The sequence below is a fragment of the Paroedura picta genome, chromosome 4 (genome assembly GCF_049243985.1).
Source record: "Paroedura picta isolate Pp20150507F chromosome 4, Ppicta_v3.0, whole genome shotgun sequence".
In the NCBI taxonomy this organism is placed as follows: Eukaryota; Metazoa; Chordata; class Lepidosauria; order Squamata; family Gekkonidae; genus Paroedura; species Paroedura picta.
In genome coordinates, this window is record NC_135372.1 from 64,547,263 (window position 1) to 64,567,503 (window position 20,241).

The 20,241-nt window shown below is 41.0% G+C and overlaps 1 long non-coding RNA gene across 2 annotated transcripts; it reads right to left on the reverse strand.

Annotated features, from left to right (window-relative positions):
* Window positions 1-435: 435 nt before the first annotated feature.
* Window positions 436-19,445, reverse strand: LOC143836803 (uncharacterized). 2 transcript variants are annotated; one of them, XR_013230751.1, is made up of 3 exons: window positions 19,336-19,445; window positions 3,660-3,793; window positions 436-3,499 (listed from the first exon to the last, which is right to left on the reverse strand). It is a non-coding gene; the product is annotated as an uncharacterized LOC143836803 (long non-coding RNA). The 2 variants fall into 2 exon arrangements; XR_013230750.1 differs by lacking the exon at window positions 19,336-19,445 and adding an exon at window positions 8,419-8,489.
* Window positions 19,446-20,241: the final 796 nt, after the last annotated feature.

Below are 20,241 nucleotides of genomic sequence, written 5' to 3' on the forward strand. Positions count from 1 at the left end.
AATACTGTTGATTAATTTAGCTCAGCAGTATATAATCTGACTGGTAGGAGCTCATTCAGCAGTTGACCCAGCACCATTTTTGAGATGTTTTAAAGTTGAGACTCTTATGATGAAACATACAAAATATGTATTCTTTTCTAGCTTGTACTTCCTTCTTCATACTCTGTTTGTTTGATATGTCATCTGTACCTGAGTGCAAAATGTATGATTCTTAACATTATGGGGAATAAGCCCCAGTCCCGTTGATTCCATAGTGCCCTTCTTCAGGCAGAATGGAGGACAGAAGCAGTATAATGAAAACACTTTGACAAATGTTATGAAACATTTCAGTCTCTTTGGTTCCTGACAAATAGATCGCAAAATAAAGAAAATAAGCCCTTGTTCTCAGACTATTTTTAATTCTTATTAAATTTTCAATACACATTATGTAGCAGGTTTAGTGAAAATATTAAATGTGTTTTATGATTTTTGCATGAAAGAACATTTCAAAATAAACTTCAATAAAACAAAGACACTAATCGTCTCTAAATCCAAACTAAAAAGGACATGTTCTTTATCTTGGTTCGGAAAGTCAATTGAGATAGTAAGAAATTTCAAGTACCTCGAGGTTATATTTACACAAAATCCCCCACGGGATTTGCATATTCATATGTTAATGCAGAAGTTAAACTCTTTTATTTTCTTTAAAAATTCTTTTATAGTGAAAAGGGCATTTTTTCCAGCACTTATGATCCTTTATTAAGCAATAATCATCAGATATGCTGGCCATACAGAACATCTTGATTTTCTCCAAGTCAAATTCTTTAGAAACCTGTTTGATATTTTACAGTGTATCTCCTCCACCACCTTGTGATTAGAGCTGGGGCTTCCAAACCTATCTGCTAGTATTTATAAATATGTCATTAAATTTCAGTCTCCCCTTTTTGAGTCATTTGTTTCAATTGTGAATTTCAGATTCTTCTGTGTCCACCAGAAGTAGGAATGTAGATAAAAGACTTTCCCTTACAACAGAGCAACTTAAGACTGCAAGGAACAGTACTAGGGAAGTAAGCTGTAAAAAGTTTCAAAATAAGATTTTAAACTAAGATTGTTCTTTGGTGATCAAGAACATAAATCTTAAATGTTCTCTGCTCTTTTTCTAGATATTCTTACTTTTCCTTGCCAGACTATTTCCATGGGTTAGAAATTCATAAGTTTAGACGAGCTTTTCTATAGGCAAAGCGTAATGCCTTAGAATTCCCGCAGAGGAATATAAATGCTCTTAATGTCTGGATCAAGGAGATTCTCTAGCTCATATTGTTTTAGTATGTCCCCAAAAGAGGAGTTGGACTAGATGACACTGGAGGTCCTTTCCACATTTATGATTCTATGAGTCTAAGGAAACCGCATGAATCCAAAATATTGTACTTTGGATAAAACAGCTAATGACACATTCTGAGAAGTGAACACTGAGCAACCTGCTATCAAGTAGATTGGTGAAATGCATGAGAGATGTGGCAAATGTTCTCTTTATAGTGTCAGGAGGGAACTGACTTTTTCTTTTGGTGAGACACTTTGGATGAATAGATAATGACTGTTAAATCTAGGGAAAGGAATACACATTTTTAATAACAACAAGATGCCAAACTGCTGACACATTCTTCTGTTTGTGCCCCCCCCACCGCCAATGCAGCTCTTTTCCAAAGCAGAAGTTTTCTTCAAATTTATGAATAATGAGGCATTTGAAATTGTTAGTCATTTGTCAGCCATTGTTGCTACACAGTGGAATCAGAGTTGAGGTCACTTCTACTGTATCACAACTGGCAATAGGTTCCAGATACCATGCTCATCAATAGCCAGCATGCTTCCAAATATTAGTGTTTCAAAGAATCAAAAACCAAAGCATCAGCTTCCAGTTTCAAGATGTACCTAGTTCTCTTCATTCTCAGCTGAAACCATGCCACTAAAATAGTTGGCAACAACTGCCTTATTTAAGTTGTGAACCTCACTAACATCAAAGTCTCTTGCTGTGTTTGATGGAGTGGTTGGGGTGGGGAGTAGGAAGCACTATATAAAATATGGATAAGGTGTCAATCAAAACTAGTTTTCTAGTGTGTACACTATGGTAATGTGGATCATATTGCTTTTTTATTTTTAAACACAACTACATCTGGTAGTTTGGCAGCCAAGGTTTTCACAAAGACAGCGCCTTCAAACTCTCTTCGTAGCAAGACTGGAAATCCTGCCAGGTTAAAAAAAATGTTATTGAAAACCTTTCTCCCCTCATAGGCCCGTTTTGACAGGAAATCTTTGAGAGGCAGCAGCAATGAAGTGCCCAGAGATTTCATCTGTCTTCTTTTGCTTCAGGAAGTGCTGAGCACAGGCTCTCCTATTAGGCAAAATACACAAAGTACCAAATCCCCTTAACAATAATCTTCGTCTGTTCTTTAGCTGACAGGTCCCTACATCCTAGTCTGTCAGACAGGGGCTGAAACTGAGACTCATGTTACTGGGACCAGTGAGAAAGTTTCTGACAGGACTTTGGGATGAAGCATCGTCAAGTGTTTATAAGTTATCTTTGTGGTGCAATCCATTTTCCATGGACTAATCAGAATAAAATCCATCATGTCAGGAGATGTTACTTTGCAGGATGTTTCTTCTCTGGTTTTGCTGACATTGTTCCACTTTTGAAGTATCATCTGCCATTCTATGTGAGTGGTTGAAACTTGGTGATTATGAGCCATCGTATAAAAACAACCCTTCATAAACATTTATTCCCCCCCTTTTGTTTTCTTTCACTGTGTTTGTTTTCTGACAGGTGCCATATCTAAAATTTAAATAATTTCCCAACAATGAAAATGACAGCTTGCGAGAATTCTGCAGGTGTTGAAGCAGATGTACTTCTCAAAATAATTATACAAAATATGTACAGATTGCCGGAAATATGAAAAATTAACACTGAAATTTCATGAGTTAATGTTCTGTGGGGCTCCTTGTTCAAAATTGTTTAATTGTTTCTTTAAGTTGTAAGCAGTTGAAGCTTTAAGGCTGTTTGTTTGATATTAAGCACTTCTTATATAGTTACGAGATTTTCAGTCATGGCAAATTTTCAGAAAGCTTAGACAAATGTTGATACATTATGAGAGAAAAGATAGTGTTATATCCCAGTTTGGGTTTGAAAAGCCTGTTATTGATGAATGTAGGCATCCAAAAAAAGCTAATCAAAGAGAAGAATTCTAGTACCTTTAAAAAAAGAAACAATTGTTCTTGAATTGTTTAAGGATTCAGTGACATATGTAGCATTTCTCTGGACAAGTGAGAACATAATCTGAATGCATCCTTTGCATTGAGTCCAAATGTGCCAAAAATGAAATCAAAAGGCCAAAGTAATGAGTCTCTCATCCACTCTTATTAGGTATATTAGATATATTAATCATTCAACTCCTTGGCAATCAGAACGGGCTCCCAGGTACATTTCTCCTGTTTTCTGATTCTTCCTCAATGATTGCTACTCCAAAATCTACAAATAAATAGTTTCATAATAATTAACAAGATATCATAATGTGTACAAAGTAATACAAACCAAACTAGATCCATTTACCAACATACCTATATTCCATTTAACAGTTATAGATCAAATAAGGCATAGCAGTAAGCTCTGTTGTCCTCAGGCAACTTACCCCCCAGGATAAGTTAACTCCTTGATCATGAAGCAGTTTTGCCATTCATCTGGATTGAGCTTCAGTTTATTGACTTTCATCCATTCCATTTCCATCTCCAGGGAGATGCAGATCTGCAGTTCCTTCTGGATCAGCTGATAAGGAGAAATAGAACTGAGTGTTATCTGCATATTGGTCAAACCTTACTCCAGATTCCAAGATGATCTCTTCCAGACTGTTTCCACACTGGGAAATTTGCTGCCCCGGATCCCATGTTGGAGCACAAATCTGGGATGGATGAGGTGCACCAGGCTAAATGTTCCCCTGTGCAGGAGCAGGAAGAGGTGGGGTAACGCCTCAACTCAAACTACAGCCTGCAGCCCAGAGCAAAGCCCCCAGTGTAGAAACGGTCTGGTTTCAGGCAGACGTTAAACAGCATGAGGGACGAGATGGAATTTTCCAGCATCCCATAGTATAAACTTCATACAGATGAGCAGCAGTGCCCCAGTACCACCTTCAGGAAATTAAGAGGTGAACTACCAGAGCACTGATTCCCCCCCCCCCCTTAACCAACCTCTCTAGAAGGATACCATAGTTGATAGTATCAAATGCTACTGAAAACCCCAAGAAAATCCATAGGGACACCCTCCCAATGTCATTCTCCCAGCAAAGATAATCCATCAGGGCAACCAAGGCTGTTTCCATCCCAAGCCCAGGCCCAGTGAATGTTGTTTGCATTTATAAACTGTGTTCTCACAAAAGCATAGCTTATCAATAGGGGAAAAAATAATTCCCACTGAAAGTGTTTCCATAGAATGCATCTTCAAGTACAGAACAGTTATATAGTTGTAATCATTAATAAATGTAAAACATAAAATGTCAGGAAGAAATGATCCCAGACTTAGATGAGGACACTTTTGTGGCTACAGGGCATTCAGCAATATGCCAGCTTGGTGGCTGTTGCCCAGCTCTAGCCCTCAGATGGCAAGAGAACCACGCAGTGGCTTGCACCTTTTGGGACCCCAGGGCTTACCAACCTGAGTTGCTCCCCCAACAGGTGGTCTGGGGGGGGGGATTGGCCAATGGGAAGGCTGCCCAATGCTTGATCCATGCCCTATGCTGTGTTAGTGCTTCTGTGACTGTGTTCAGTAAAAGCTGTAGACTGTTTTTCTATAGTTGGTGTGTCTGCTTTGTTTATTCTTCCCCCATTGCTTGTTCCCCTTCTTCTACCCCTAGGACCTCCAGAGACTTTACAGCTGGATTTTGGCACCATCATCTCTGTGCAGCACAGAATAAACAGTGACAAGGTTTTCTTTCTGAGGGTACAGTTTCCCAGTGTGTTCTATCATCCAAACAGAAAGAAACAGACTTGCATGCAAGAAATGCTCATTATCTGCACATCAATCTTGAAGATAACTTGCTTGGGGCACAACTACATGCTGTTCAGAAAGGTCTTTTTAGCCACTACTAAATTTAAGCCCGTCCTCAGATTCTTTATGGCTGCTAATCTTCTGCCACATGACAAGTGGAACATGTAACCCATGCAAAAACAAACTGCCATCTCTGAAACTGACTGCATAATGGACATTTTTATTTTGCCTGAAATAGCTTGCCTTTCATGAAATTGCCTGCAGCAAAGCTCCAATATCTTCCTACTTCAGTTTAGAAGTTTTGAGGGTTTTTAAAAAAATGATTATTCACTGCAAAAGAGGAGGAAATGGATACATCTTTGTGAAAAGCAAGACCGTGCATGTCAGAAACAAAGATTTTACAGCTTTAACCAATAGACACAGAGGGACAAATGGATGGCGATGGTTGCTTGGATGTTAGGAATATGAGTATATGTTTTGTCTATCAGTGATCTTGGTGATCAGCAGATAATCCAAAATAGTATTCACTGTGTATTAGGCCACAGTAAAGAAATTTAGAATTAATAAATCATGTTGGCCTTGGTTCTTTAGGAACAGAATAATATAGTTTGATAGATTATGAAGAACACACATTCATCCAAGTCCAATGGTTATCGTAGTTTTCACCCTTCACATATTAAAACATGGTGTAGTGATCATGGAAGTGACCTGCAAAAGATCAGCAAACCAACATCTGATTTCCAATTATATAATTCCTTCCTATTCTCGTCAACATCTTAGGAGTTAATTTTGGGTACACATGTAAGAATGAAAATGGAAGCATGAGAACTACTGTTTACTGTGCCTAACAAAGGGTACTGGAAATGTGAAATTTCACATTCACTGACATTCATCCGATAAAAGAGATCATGTCCATGGTCTTTGGCACAATTAGGAGCTGGAGGCCAAACTAAACATCATGGCATCCTCATGGTTTATAACATGCATGCAGTGATCCATGAAACTGTCACCTCTAGCTGGACGTATGCTACTTGCTCTACGCAGGCCTACCTTTATCCTTGACCCGGAAACTGCAATTGGTTCAGAATGCAGCGTTCAGGATTCTCACCAATACACCATGGAGATCTCACATCTGGCCTATACTTCAACAACCCAGCTGGCTCCCAATTGAATTCCAGATCAGGCTTAAGGTTTTGGTTCTTACATGCAAGGCCATACATGGTGGCTGGAAATGACTGGCTGGAAATGTTTCTTAGAGAAAGATCAATCTGAAAGAGTAGTTGTCCCTCATTGCTAAATATGTTCTGGACTCCGATCATTCTGTTTTTGAAAAATAGAAATCTAAACATTGGTCATGCTCTATTTTCAGTGCTTGTTTTATCTTGAACTGAGCACACCAGATGAGTTGAGTGGTCTGTGCAGTAGGCTGGTTTTCACCACGACAAGTAGTGAGGGAACTGTGGTCAGGGAGAGCTCTAGGCTGTTGATTCCACTGCTGAACTATTCCGAAGACTGTTTCCACAGTAATGAAAAACGCCACTGCAGAACTCATGTAACTCTGTGGAACAGCAAATGTTTTACACTAAAATCTGGCTCATAAGACATAGATCTGAATGCAATCCCAGTTTGCTCTGAGGTATGTGAAAACGTGATATCTCCCACCACCCAGAAAGAAATCTGTGGGAATCCTACAGGGAAGCTTGGAATTTGAGTTTGCCTCTTCCTCCATTCTCACTTCCAGCAAAGGCATCATAGATACATATGAACTCCGCCCACTACCTGCCTCCCCCCTTTTTTAATGAACCTGATTACATTACAACATAAATATTCAAGAACAATAGCATTCACCTTCTGGGAGTGTTCCAGAAAGTTAACCTTAAATAAAAAACAAGGACTCCACATCTTCCCTTTCCTGCCTCCCCTGTGTCCTCCTCCAGCATCTAAACATACTTAACTTTCATGATTGAAGGTACAAAGGGACACTTTGTAACTTTGGTGCAGATGTATAATGGCAGCTGACATTCTTTGTCTTCATGCATGAGTGAGCACACATCAAAACAAGACCCCACTTCCACATTTGCTTGGGTGATTCATGCCACAAGAATCGAGGGATGGGGGGTGCAATTGTTAAAATTCTGATTGGGTTATGATGTGAGTGCATTACTGCACATGTGTAGACCAAAAAAAGGGGAAAGGCAGGACCACCCACTTTCCTGATGTAAATGCAAAACACATGCCGCAATTGGACCCCTGACCGATGACAGGAGAAAACCACAAATGTAGAATGCCAGGGGCAAATTCAGAGTCCACATTTAGAATCCAAAGTAGTGGAAACATACTGGGAAATCATAACTGCAGAATCTGTCTGTGAACATTTTCCCCCCTGACATCTAGCCAATATCATTCTGCACATAGTTTAAAGCCATTACTGCGGGTCCTATCCTCCGGTGCCAACAGGAACGGCTTCATGCTGTCATTCAGATTTCAGATACTTAAAGAGATTCTTTGCAGGGATATCGCTTCCAGAAAGAAAAAGAATGGCTTATACATTGCAGTCTATGAAAAGCACACATTTGTGAAGAGCTGGTTAAATGCATGAATTGTGAGCAGGAAGATCTCTAGTACAAAGTTTAATTGAGCTCTCACTGCCAGTTATTCTTGCCATCATTTGAAAAATGGAGATAGTAAATAATAATAATAATACCTCATCATTAATAATAAGGATCACCAAGGTAATGAAATATTTGAACACAACCGTTTTGAGAACAGAGATGAACACTTGGAATACCTGCATAATTTAGATGAACCTATTGACTTTATATAGTGTTTTAAGGATTATTGATATAATCTCTGTCAGAGGCTTTGAACACTTTGCCTTTATCCAGCCACGTAACTCCTTTGGTAGAATGACATTTCTGTCTCCCTCCCATTGCAGACCTCCACTTTGTTCCCTATTCTGTTCCTGAGTGTGCATTGATACCTTTTAACAAAACTTTGAGGGGCTTAGTGGGATGCGGCACAAAGGGAAAGTGAGACTGCCAGACTCTGAGAAGTCCAGAGGGTTGGAGACATTTTCCTACAAGAACATGCAAAAAGAAGACAGATATGAGTCCTGACCACACGTTCACACAAGCAAAACCAGCAGTTACTCATGGTCAAACATTTTGGCATGCATATGGTTCTGCTAGACAGAAACAGAATCAGTGCATTAAGATCGTATTGTTGCAAAGAAAGATGACATCAAAATACATTCCATGTAAAGGAGAAGTAATTCCTCGAGTTTTTGAAAATCTCCTCGGTGTGCCTGTGTTGCAAGAGCCTGCTCTGAGCACACATTAATAAATGAGATATGTAAATCACTTGCTAACTTAATGCTTTTCATGCAGTGTGAATTTCACTCATCAGCTTACCCCAGTGGTGCTTGCTTTCACAATGAGGAGAAGGTGCCAAGCGAGAGTGCCTGTGCAGCTGGAAAGCGCACTCTCCCACGGGCTCAAGTTTATACAGCTCACTAGCAGTCCAGGGAGTAGCAGCAAAAGAAGGGGGCAGAGATGCAATCATTGGAGTGATGATATCAGAAAACTTGGAATGAATCTCACTCAGCACAGTTGAGAATGCAGGAGAGACAATTCTCCGCATTCCCTTATTTCATTTGTAGTCATTCTAAATTTCCGTTGAGCAAGGAGAATTTCTAAAATTGCTTCTGGAATTGGAGCATGTGCAGTTTGATCAATTGTCATCTTTCTACTTTTCTGATGTTGCATATTCCTCCTCAATAAAGCATTGCAAACAGGCTTTCTTGATGTACTCATGTGTTATAATTGCACTGACTTTTGCAAAGAAAAAACTCACCAGCACACACATGTGAACCCTGGTAAAGCTTGGCCCGGGAAGAGTCTTCATCCAGTCGTCTTTGTGATTAAAATAAGATTGCTGGTTGGCACAGCTACGTGTGAGCATTGGTATCATAAAGATTCCAATAAACTAAAGGTGCTAAAAATTGCAACAACTTTCATATTATCAGCATTTTGTAAATAATAATAATAATAATAAAACATACAAAGACTACATAATTCCTGGTGTAGCCGTTCTGCTTCCAAAATACAGCCAAGTGATTCATGTCTGCAAAATCTGGGGAGAATTCACCTTAGGAAGTTGTCTTTAGATGATCGTCCACATAACATTCTTTTGTATGGTAATGGCTGCATCAAATAAATCCTTGTCTCTACCATGTCTATGTGGTTCTGTCCAGTAGACTATCTTTTAAAGCCTGGGCATAATAGTGTATGTATGGTGAGCTCCTGTGATAACTTTTTCACAACTTTGTAAATAAAGTTGCTTGTGTTTGATCCAACACAGATTCTGCACTGGGTACATATTAAGTAGATGATAATGATAGTTTCCATTAATTGTAACTGGGAGCGGAGCCCTTGTAGATATTCAGCCAAATTCACATTTTGCATTTTTGGCCTTTTTGATTGGTTGTTGCCAGTCATGTCATGCTAGTGAACTTACCCAGAGTGCAAGCAATGCTTCCCTCTGGAAATAGTCCTTCTCCCAAAACTAGGGCTACGCTGAAAGCTTCCCATCCAACAACCACTGTCCTATTTCTGGGATGTGAAGAAGCTATGTCAGGCTTCTTCAGGGGAGTCCTACAAGCTATTGGGAAGCTTTTATCCATCCTGCTTGTGGAAGAAGTCCAGTTTTTTTCTTCATAGCAAGGCAGCCAAAATAGGCCAGATTAAAATACTGGATAGTCAAGCTGTGCAACTTTCCAACAACCACATCAGCAGATTCAGGACTAGGAATTATGATGTCTCACCCTTTCTATTTTGATCTGGGGAAAAAAACATTTCTTTTTGTATGACTCAAAAAACTTCATTTCAGTTTGGATAAGTTGAACCCGACTCCTTATTTTGCCAGTTTCTCTGTCTTCTAACCATTTCCCCTAACAAGTGTGCAGTCTTAGCAAGCATTAGAAATGCACAAACGCTTGCACACACACATTGGCCCAAATTGTACATATAAAGATTATTATAAATTTCCCATAAGATTATATATTTTAAAAAAAACATAACTATTGACAAAAGTAGAAATAAATATACAAAGAAACGAAAGAGAGAGATTTACTAGAAAGCACCCTTTTTGAAAGGTGATCTTCTCACTATCAGGTAGTTTGTGTGAATTGGAAAGTAATGGAACAGGGAGGCTGTGAGGAAGCCTAATGAGTATACATATATACAATACTTTTGCAGCGCAATTTCAAATAATTTCAAAAATCTGAGAAAAAGCAAGAATTTCCTTGAGTGTTTAAGGGTGATCCTAGCAATTTATGATTTTCCTTTTGGAGTAGCATAGTTGACAATTTCTTTCTACTTTTATGGTAAAACAGTGATTCAAACAGAAGGATGTACAGTCCACCTATCATTGCAGGTAAGATAGTTTTGGTTACTTAGGGCATGATTCTGTAAGTCTTTGCTAAGAGACACAAAGACTACAGAAAGAGACACAGATCAAAGGTCTTTAAAAACCAACAGTCAAAAGCAAACAAGGTGCCTTGATTATTGATAGTGGTTGATTCGTTGACAGGCCAAGTGAAGCATGCCTTGATTGCATTATAGAAGAATGATGCTACAGAACAGAGAGACAACTTCTCTTTCCCAATTCAGTACAAAATACGGGGTCCATGTTTAGAGGACAAGGGACAACAGCAATCATATACATGGTAAAAGTCTGTGACAGTCCAGAAATGAGCTTAAGATGTCCTGGAAAGGAATATGCATAGGGATACAGAATGGCAGTAACACTGAGTGAGATGAGTAAACCATCTGGATGACGGAAGGAGGCAGCATCATTCCCCATCAAGAATCCTGTTGGCATAACTGATTTTGACAGCTTGAAAAAGTTACCCCTGCTGTTAGAGGAAGCCCCACAGCTGCCTGTCATTACAGCTGCATGGGCAAAAGGCCCAGCAGGAGCTCTTCACATCTGTCTGAACTTGAGCGGCAGGACAATTTAAGAATGTTGAAGCAAGAGACTTGAGGTAAGGTTGAAAAGGAGAGTTTAAGGGGCAGTATGAAGGTGCCTAGAAGTGAGTAATGCTGCTCTTGCTGGCAATTCCAGAAGGAGGTATAGCAGCATGCTTCTTATCTTATAATAATAAAAATGACCAAAAAGTCCCTTTCATTATTGCCATTATTGTCATGCAAGCCTATAGGAAAACAAGCAACATTTGTTAATATTTAATTATTCGTTATTATTCTGGTGCCTGGAAGCCTGGTTTAGAACCCTGAAGCAGGGTTTAGACTCAGAGCAAAAGAATGGAAAAGTCAGGAGACAATGAAACTGAAAGGGGAGATTTCAGTCAGTCAGTCAGTCAGTCACTCAATCAATTGTTTTATTACAATCCAAGATCAGCATACAGAAACAACCATAACAAAATAGACAGGTCTCATTCACAGAACAGATGATAAAAATTATTAATATCGTATAAACCTGTACATAAAACACAACAGTAAGATTACTGGGAGCCAGTTACTTCTGCCTTATTGAACATGCTGCTGCATAATATTTTGCTGCATTAAAAGTCATTTCAGTAGAGCTATCAGATAGGAGAAGACAAATATAAAGGTGATCTGTTCTGCCTGAGAATTTAAAGAAGAATGGCAAAATATATTGGGTGTGAATATCCTGGTAGCCAGTCAAGTAGGGCCTTACAGCAGAAGAGGCTCCTCCTCCTCCTCCCCTCCTCCTCCTCCTCCTCCTCTTCTTCTTCTTCTTCTTCAGTGCATGCTTAGGACAGGCTTTCTTGATTGTGTATAGGAGTGTGCTTTTCTGTCAACATTTTTCATTTCTGGCCTATTGACACTTCCCCCAAAAGCAAGCAAGCAAGCAAGCAAGCAAGCAAGCAAGCAAGCAAGCAAGCCTGGGATTTCTGAAAAATCCCAGATGCCCAAACTAGTATGTTTTTTAAAAAAATCCAGGATTGTTTAGAATCCCAAATTTTTTAGAGAGTGTGTATCAGTAGACTTGAAAAGAAAACACACTGTTTAAAAGCTGATCTGGGTGTAAACTGCACGGATATTTTATTCCAATCCCAGGTCAATTCAGTCCCTGCAGTCTACACAGAATGCGATTTCCATTTGGATTTTGGGCAATTTAAATTTTCCTTCTGCAGCAAGAAGGATTGATCTGGAGTGACCCTACCTTTATTGTGCGATATTTTAGAGTGCTTTTAAACCTCAATATTTTAAGATTCGTATTGAGAAAGCAGGCTGTTTTGAATCCATGGTAGAGATGCCCTGATTGGCCAAAAGTGCCCATGTGACAAGCTTGCTTTACAGGAGAAGCCCCTAATTTCTTTCAACTTCTGTCGGTCTTGGATTTCCCCCCCCCCTTATCTGCCTTCTTCAATCCTCTCCCCCCCCCCTCCAATAAAAGAAAGAGGCTCCCTGCTTGGCTCCTCTCCTCTACCCCCTTCAAGAAAAGAAAGAAAGAGGATTGGCTCCTTCTGAACTACCCTAACCACGTGCAGAACACTTTCCTGTTTCAATGGGGAGGGGGGAAGAGGAAGACCCAAGTTCAAATCAACCTGAATTCAACAGGATTGAATATGGAATAAACAAAGTAATTCAGACTCTGCCCTGATGGGAAACAATCTATCAAGAGAAGCAAGCTCCAGGAACTACGGTTACATGAAGAGCACATGGCTCTATGTGGCATAGTCAATTGTGGGTGGGTTTACTTCAACTGGAGACAGGCGTCAACTAGGCTGAATGAGAAGCCAGCCCCAGGACCTGCTCTGCCGCATGCCGCACACTGTTTAAACCGCACTGCATTAGAAGCCAGCCCAATGCTGAGCCAGCACAGCTGATCCTTGGCCTGGTTTCTGATGCCCCTTTAAACTTTAGAGAGACTGCACTTGAAGCCCGCCAAACAGCTGAGAGACTTGGACTTTCTGCTCCTACCTCTCTGATGTTTTCAGACATACCCAGTAATCCTTGAATATATCTGGGATTTTTGCCCTTTCTCCCCCCGCCCCAAGAAAGCTTAAATACATTTAGGATGCTGAAATCAACTTGAAAAATACCAGTTTGGTGGTAGATTTTCAGTTCATGTTGATCTTAATTCACATTGCTAATTGTGTATATATTACATATGCACAAACATACATGTTGCCAACATTTCTTTCCCTGGCTTTGTTCTTTTCTCTTTGAAACTGAGAGGGGGGGAGTTGGTGCTTTCCATCTGTTAACGCTATAGTGACCTGGTAAATGTGTTTATGTCACTAGCATCCATGTTACCATTAGATAGGCTTGCCAAGCTCCAGATGGGGGCTGGAGATCTCCTGGAATTACAGCTGATCTCCCAGCTACATAGATTGCCAGTTAAGGTGGTGGCTGGAAATTCTCTGGGATTACCATTGAGCTCCAGGAGACAGAGATCAGTTCCCCTGAATAAAATGGCTGCTTTGGAAGATGGACTCTTCGACATTATACCAAACTTAAATCCCTCCCGCCCCTCCCCAGGTTCCATCTTCAAAATCTCCATGTATTTTCCAACATGGAGCTGGCAACTTTATCTCCAGAAAGTTTTGCCAGATCTCTTGAAATGCCAACAAGAGGAAATGGGTGTGTGTGTGGGGGGGAGGGGGGACTGGGGAGGAAATTGGAATTTTACCATAGAATTTTTGAAAATCCTAGTGTGCCCATATAATGTCGCTTCCATTTTTTACCAGTAGCAATACATGGTATTGGCACACTAGGCTCTCCCTCCTCTTGCTCCCAGGGGGTTGTTAACTGCAGCTAGTGTTGCCAGCTGCTGATTTATGGTCATCAGACCTTTAGCCATTTTAGCTGCTGCCCACTGATGCTCAGCTGGTTGGCAGGCTGAAACATGCCATCTGTGATGGGGGCATGATTGTCATTGCCGTGTGATGACATCACTTCTAGTGGAACCTGCAAGAGCTGGCATTGTGCAATGATGTTGATCTAGCACTCACATAAAAAAAAACTGTATGGCTTCCGTGAAGTTTGGGCCAATTGTTTGAGCATTGCCCCAACACAATGCTGGTGCTTCTAGGTTGTGCTGGAAATGACATTATAACACAGTGATGATAATTACTGCCCTCCTGCACTAAGTAACAAATTCTCCCATCACCTTCTGTCCATTACACCAGGGGTAGTCAACCTGTGGTCTTCCAGAAGTCCATGGACTACAATTTCCATGAGCCCCTGTCAGCGTTTGCTGGCAGGGGCCCATGGGAATTATAGTCCCTGGACATCTGGAGGACCATAGGTTGACTACCCCTGCATTACACCATCCCTAGCTGAGGCCTGGCAAACCTAAGTCCAGAAAACAGAGATCAATTTCTCTGAAGAAAATGGCAGCCTCAGAAGGTAGTCTTTTCCACATTATATCTGTGCTACGCTCCCTCAGTCTCCAAATTCTGCTCCTCTAGGCTCTGAAGTTGGCAACCCGAACATGCCGATTTAGACCTCACTGAAACCACCCATTGCTAATATGCCACTGATTTATTGATGATCAGATTGATAAATCAATGAGTTGTTCATCAGAAGCATTCAATAGCTGTACAACAGTATGTGCACATAGCTTTCACACATGAATGTTTTCCCAACAGCTTGAGAGTGCCACAGCATGGATATAATTATATTCTGTGCAATAAAATCTAAATCTATGACAAAAGGTTTCCCAAATTAATTAGTTTTAAAATACATCTCACCTTTTCATCCTCGCCATTAATTGTTTTTGAGCTAGCCCCCACCATTTCCCATAAAACAAGGCATGGTTGTAAAAAATTAAAAGCTGGATATACACGCATCCCATGAATTCTCTAGAGTTTTGTATAAAAGCCCCTACCTATCCACTATCCAATCACAGCACTACAGAATATGTTCTTAAAATGATCATGTTTGTGTCTTCAGATTACATCCTAAAAACCATATCCAATGCTTTATTATGCTGCTTTGGTAGAGCCACATGAATCTGAGGCATAAATCCTCATGATTTTACATCCAGTCTCTTGGCCCAAGGTCACCCAGGAGGCTTCATGTGAAGGAATGGGGAATCAAACCCCATTCTCCAGATTAGAGGCTGCTGCTCTTAACCACACTACGCTAGCTCTCGTGGCTCTCATTATATCCTGTGGGTCTTCAGAAAGATCCAGTTGTTCACAGTGTCACACATGTGTTTTCTGTTTGAAATAAAACACATAACCTTCAGTGAGCTGTCATGATTTGTGGTCAAGGAAAAGGGCCCAGTGCCAGTATGGCACAGAAAGGCCCCAGCATTTGAGTTTGGCAAACAATCCCAACTAAACCCCCAGGCAAGAGGTCTAGGCACCAAGGTCAGAAGTCAAGACAGGGCAAGTTCCAAGAGGCATGGTCAGGTCTGGTTCAGAAGTTGAAGAATAATGGCCGGGAAGTTGGGTGGGTCCAGAAAGTGAAGTTAGGTCTACAATGAAGGTGTGGACAAGGAACCAGGTTACAGAGACCAAGTTCAAGAGGCATAGTCAGGTCCAGAATATATGTTGAGGTACGACTCAGAGAGCACAGCTGATCCAGCAAGTCATCAGGAAAAGCAAGAAACTGGAATGAAATTTGTTGCCAGCAAAGAACTGACTATATTCAGATTTTATGGGGCTGTAACAACCTATCCCTGTCCACCAGCCAGCAGTTTCTCTTGGCATGAGCACTTATTGGCCTTCACTTTCTCCCTTTGATGCTCTAGCAGCATAGGTGGAGAGATTTTCTCCTCCTCAGATTGTAATTTCTGAGAAGAGGTCCTGCTTGTGGATGGCTCCACTTTTAAATCTTGTGCAGTGCCTGTACTTGCTGACAGCTCTGGTTATAAAACCTGAGAAGGGTCTGCATCTGTCAACAACCCAGGCATTTCCTCAGTCAACAGGCATTCCTCACCTGCTTCTGAGTACTCATCAGAGTTACTATGGGCTTGACCTAACAAAGCCACTAGGGAGACTGACTGACTGAGCTGAATGGTGAGCCATGACACTGCCCTCCCTCTAAAGATTAAATGAACCAACCAGTTGCCATCCTTCTCCACATCCAGGTTTGGGAGGAGTTCAGGACATTGGTTGCATCAACAAATTCATTCACCAGAATCATTCTAGTGCATTATGGTAAATCCTTTAGATAAACTTGTTCATGATAAAAACAATTGTGGCATCCCTTGGTACTGTGATGTCTTGCAAAGTTCATAAATGCTCACTGTTTGTACATTACTGATACAAAAGATCAACACAGTAATAGTTCATGAGGTTTGCACATTTTAAGTGTTTTCCACAAAACGTTACTGTTCCAATGTTTGTTTCCCACCAAGCATTCACATATTAGCATGGACCTGGTGAATGACTTCTGTGAAATGCAAGGGTGTGTGTGTGTGTGTCAATGTGTGTTATCCCTCCTGACATTACAGACTTCCAACTGTTGCTAGGTGCCCCTCCAAAATTCTGCACATTGATTGAAATCCCTCCTGTCTCTGGAAAATATGAGAGGATTCAAACCGCTGCCTGAACAATGATCAAGGGATGGCGAATTGTGCCTAAGAAATAATTCAGGGATGGTGGCCTTCTCAGTGTGGGAAAGAGGGAGAAATAGAAAAGAGGAGTCTATCTTGTTGCTATCTTGGCAGCAATCCACTTACAAAGATTAAACATCTCCAGATGAACCTAAGAACAACATAAACATATAAACTGAATGTTTTAGGTATAGTTTTCCCCAAATGTGTATAACTCATAAGAGCATTTAAAAAACAGCTAAGTAAGTCATACCTAAGAAAATCTCAAACTTGAAATAGGGGCAGCAGAAGCTAAGCAGAAGCCACACAGCTGTGGGCAGATTGCTCATGATATGCAGCAGCAGATTGTTGTGTGCCAAAACCAACAGGGAGAGCAAAATTGACAAACGTAATAAATACTTTTTTTAGAAAGTTTTTTTTAATGTACAGTTTTATGAAGGAGTTGGGAACAGAGCTGGCTCCTACAGTCCTACTAGGAAGCAAGGAATTCCATAGGGACACCCTGATGTTGAGTCTGGGGTTCATGGTATTTCAGTGAAGCTTTTGATAAGGTTCCATGTGATATTCTTGTGGACAAGCTGGTAAAATGTGGTATGGATCCTAATTCTGTCAGGTGTATGGATAACTAGGGTACTTGCAAATGTTTCAGCATCCTCTTGGAGAAGAGTGACAAGTGGAGGGATATGTCCTGGGGCCTGTGTTGTTTAACATATTTATAAATGATTTGGATGAGGGACTAGAAGGGATACTTATTAAATTTGCAGATGATACTAATCTGGGAGAGGTGGCAAACACAACAGAAGACAGAATCAGAATACAGGACAATCTTGAGGGGATCTGATAACCATCTTCAAGTATTTAAAAGGGTGCCATATAGAGGATGGAGCAGACTTGTTCTCTTTTGCCCCAGAGAGATGGACCAGATCCATAGAGATGGAATTAATTCAAAAGAACTTCTGTCTCAACATCCGGAGGAAGTTCCTGACAGAGCGGTTTTTCAGTGGAACAGGCTTTCTTGGGAGGTGGTGGGTTCTCCATCTTTGGAAATTTTTAAAGAGAGGCTAGATAGCTATCTGATGGAGAGGCTGATTCTGTGAAGGTTCATCAGGGTGGCAGGTTACAGTGGGTGAGTGATAGGGTTGTGAGAGTCCTGCATAGTGCAGGGTGTTGGACTAGATGACTGAGAAGGTACCTTCCAACTCTATGATTCTATGGTTCTGGTGGGCAAAAGTCAGTGAGTACTACAGATGAGATCTCCATCCCCATGGAGAACAATGTCCAGTTGTAAGGATGGAGCCTGGGTGAGGAGAGGAAAGATGCTGGCGAAGGATTGGCAAGTGCCAGTGGCACTTGGCTTTCTTCCACACTTCTGCACCTTTTGCAGCCTGCTGTGAGTGGATTCATACCACCTTCATCACTGTATTGTTTTTGTTACAGCCATCTTGGATGCCTTCCTTCCATCCAGGAGGATGAACAAGGGGGGGGGTTGCTCTTAATTTAACTATCGCTTGGCCTGGCAGGGAGTTCGGCAGAGTGATAAGAACTGTGATACATAACAGGAATGAGCAGGGAGATGAAATCGGTGAAGTGATCATCTGCCACCCAACCATTACACCCTTGGCTTTCCCTGTTAAGTTTCACTGGCCTATGAAAATTATAGGCCTTGTTTTATACTGGCTCAATTGTTATTGAATTGTATTAATTTTTTAAAACAAGGATGGAGTGGAAGGAAGAGTACAGAGACAGCTGTCTCATAACAACACTAAAAGCAGCAACTGTCACAGAGCCTTGCTGTTGTTGCCTTTTGATTTACAGTGTGAAATCTGACTCCCTTTCCTTTTCTGGGTGTTCTTTGTTTATGCATTCTATCCTTGTGTAGGCAACATCAGTTTGCATGTTTTGACACACTGGTAGGTCCAGTGCAGAGATCACCCCAGCCTCATACAAACCAGGGTATAGAAATCAGTCTCATGTTCCCAGGCATTTCCTCCTCTCTTCTCTGAAAAGAATTCAAAGAACTGTCATCTCCTCCTCCCTGCAGTGTTCTTCTGTAGGAGTGTTTTGGCCCCCAAACACTCTTTTGAGACTATTTGTTTTGTTTTCCTTGGAAGAGTCTCTGAAGATTTTCACATTACCATTCTAAACTGGATACTATTCGTTGCTGGCCTGTTTTCAGGTAAAGTGATACAGGGACGGGGGTTTCATACAGCAAATTTCCTTCAGTTTACTGAACCATCTCTCAAGCACTGTGGCCATTTCAAACAGTACTGCTGCTTTTTTTCTGCCCTTTTTTGTCAGGTGGTCTTCCTTGGAGGGTTTTTTTTCTTCAATTGACTCAATGCAGAGTGACAGGAGTCATGCATTGGAGTCAAGGCATCTCATTGGTGCCGCTATAGCACTGGAATCATATATCGGTTTAGTGCTACAGAGTCTGACTTAGAAGGTTAAAAAAAAAACTCTGAAGAAGATCACAGAGTGGAAAAAGGCAATGTAGAAAGTGCTATGGGCATTTTAAACAGTACACCACAGCAATTCAGAAATGCAACAAAGGGATAGAAAATGGAAGAAAGCAGTTTCCTTAAAAAGCAGCTCAACCACGCTTTACTAATTCAACATAAGTGGGTTTGTATGAACAGCTAAGTAAATTCTATTAACAGCCAGTTACTAAAATGGGTCTGTCTGAAATGTCAGGGGAAAAACCATTAGCAACCAATTACTAAAACGGAATACAAAGGCAGTTTGAAAAATGGCTCCTGTGCCTTATCACTCACCGGAGAAAGTAAGGTATTGGGCAACATCGTGTAGTGATTAAGACTGGTGGACTCTCATCTGAAGAACCAGGTTTGATCCCCCACTCCTCCACATGAAGCCTCCTGGGCTAATCACAGATCTCTCAGAACTCGCTCAGCCCCATTTACCATGCAAGGTGACTACTGTGGGGAAAGGAAGGAAAAGAAATTGTAAACCCCTTTGAGACTCTTCAGGATAGAGAAAAGCAGCATAAAAAACATTCTTCTTAATAACTGATTGATTTGTGTCTTGATTCAGTAATGATCTCATGTAAAGAAGATGAAAGTAATGTTATCTAACTGTTATTATCAATGCAGGCTGAGTGTCAGAAGCTAGGCTTTCCTGACTGGATGCATGAACATCTGAAGGCCAATGGCATCAGGATATCCCACCCTCCCACATCTCCAGCATAGTCAGCCTAGCAAAATGAGTTGCTGTGCTTTTACTTTAATTGCTCTTTCATTCATACCAGACATGTCATTGACAATCCTGTTCCAGGAGGCTTGTTCTCCAATTATCACCTCCACCTGCTTCAACCCATGTTCTAGCCTGACTTCAGACCTGGGCCTTTCCCAAGGTACATTAAACTGGAGATTCAGCCTGCCATACCCTTACTGTGGAGTTAGGTTTTGAGAAAGCTGGACTATCAGTGTTCCAGGAACTTCTACATGATATATTCCTGGGCATGGATACCGCCTCCCAGATCTCACTGAAGTTATATTTTCTCCATGATACAAGAACACACAGCCTTATTGGCTGTTGTCCTTCCCAGCTTCCTGACTGTGGTGATCACTCACTTCCAACCTCACTTCCTCATGTTGAGACTTTATTTCATTTGAAACCAGTAGGAGCCCTGGCATCCCCAGCTCTCCAGGCATCCAGAAAGC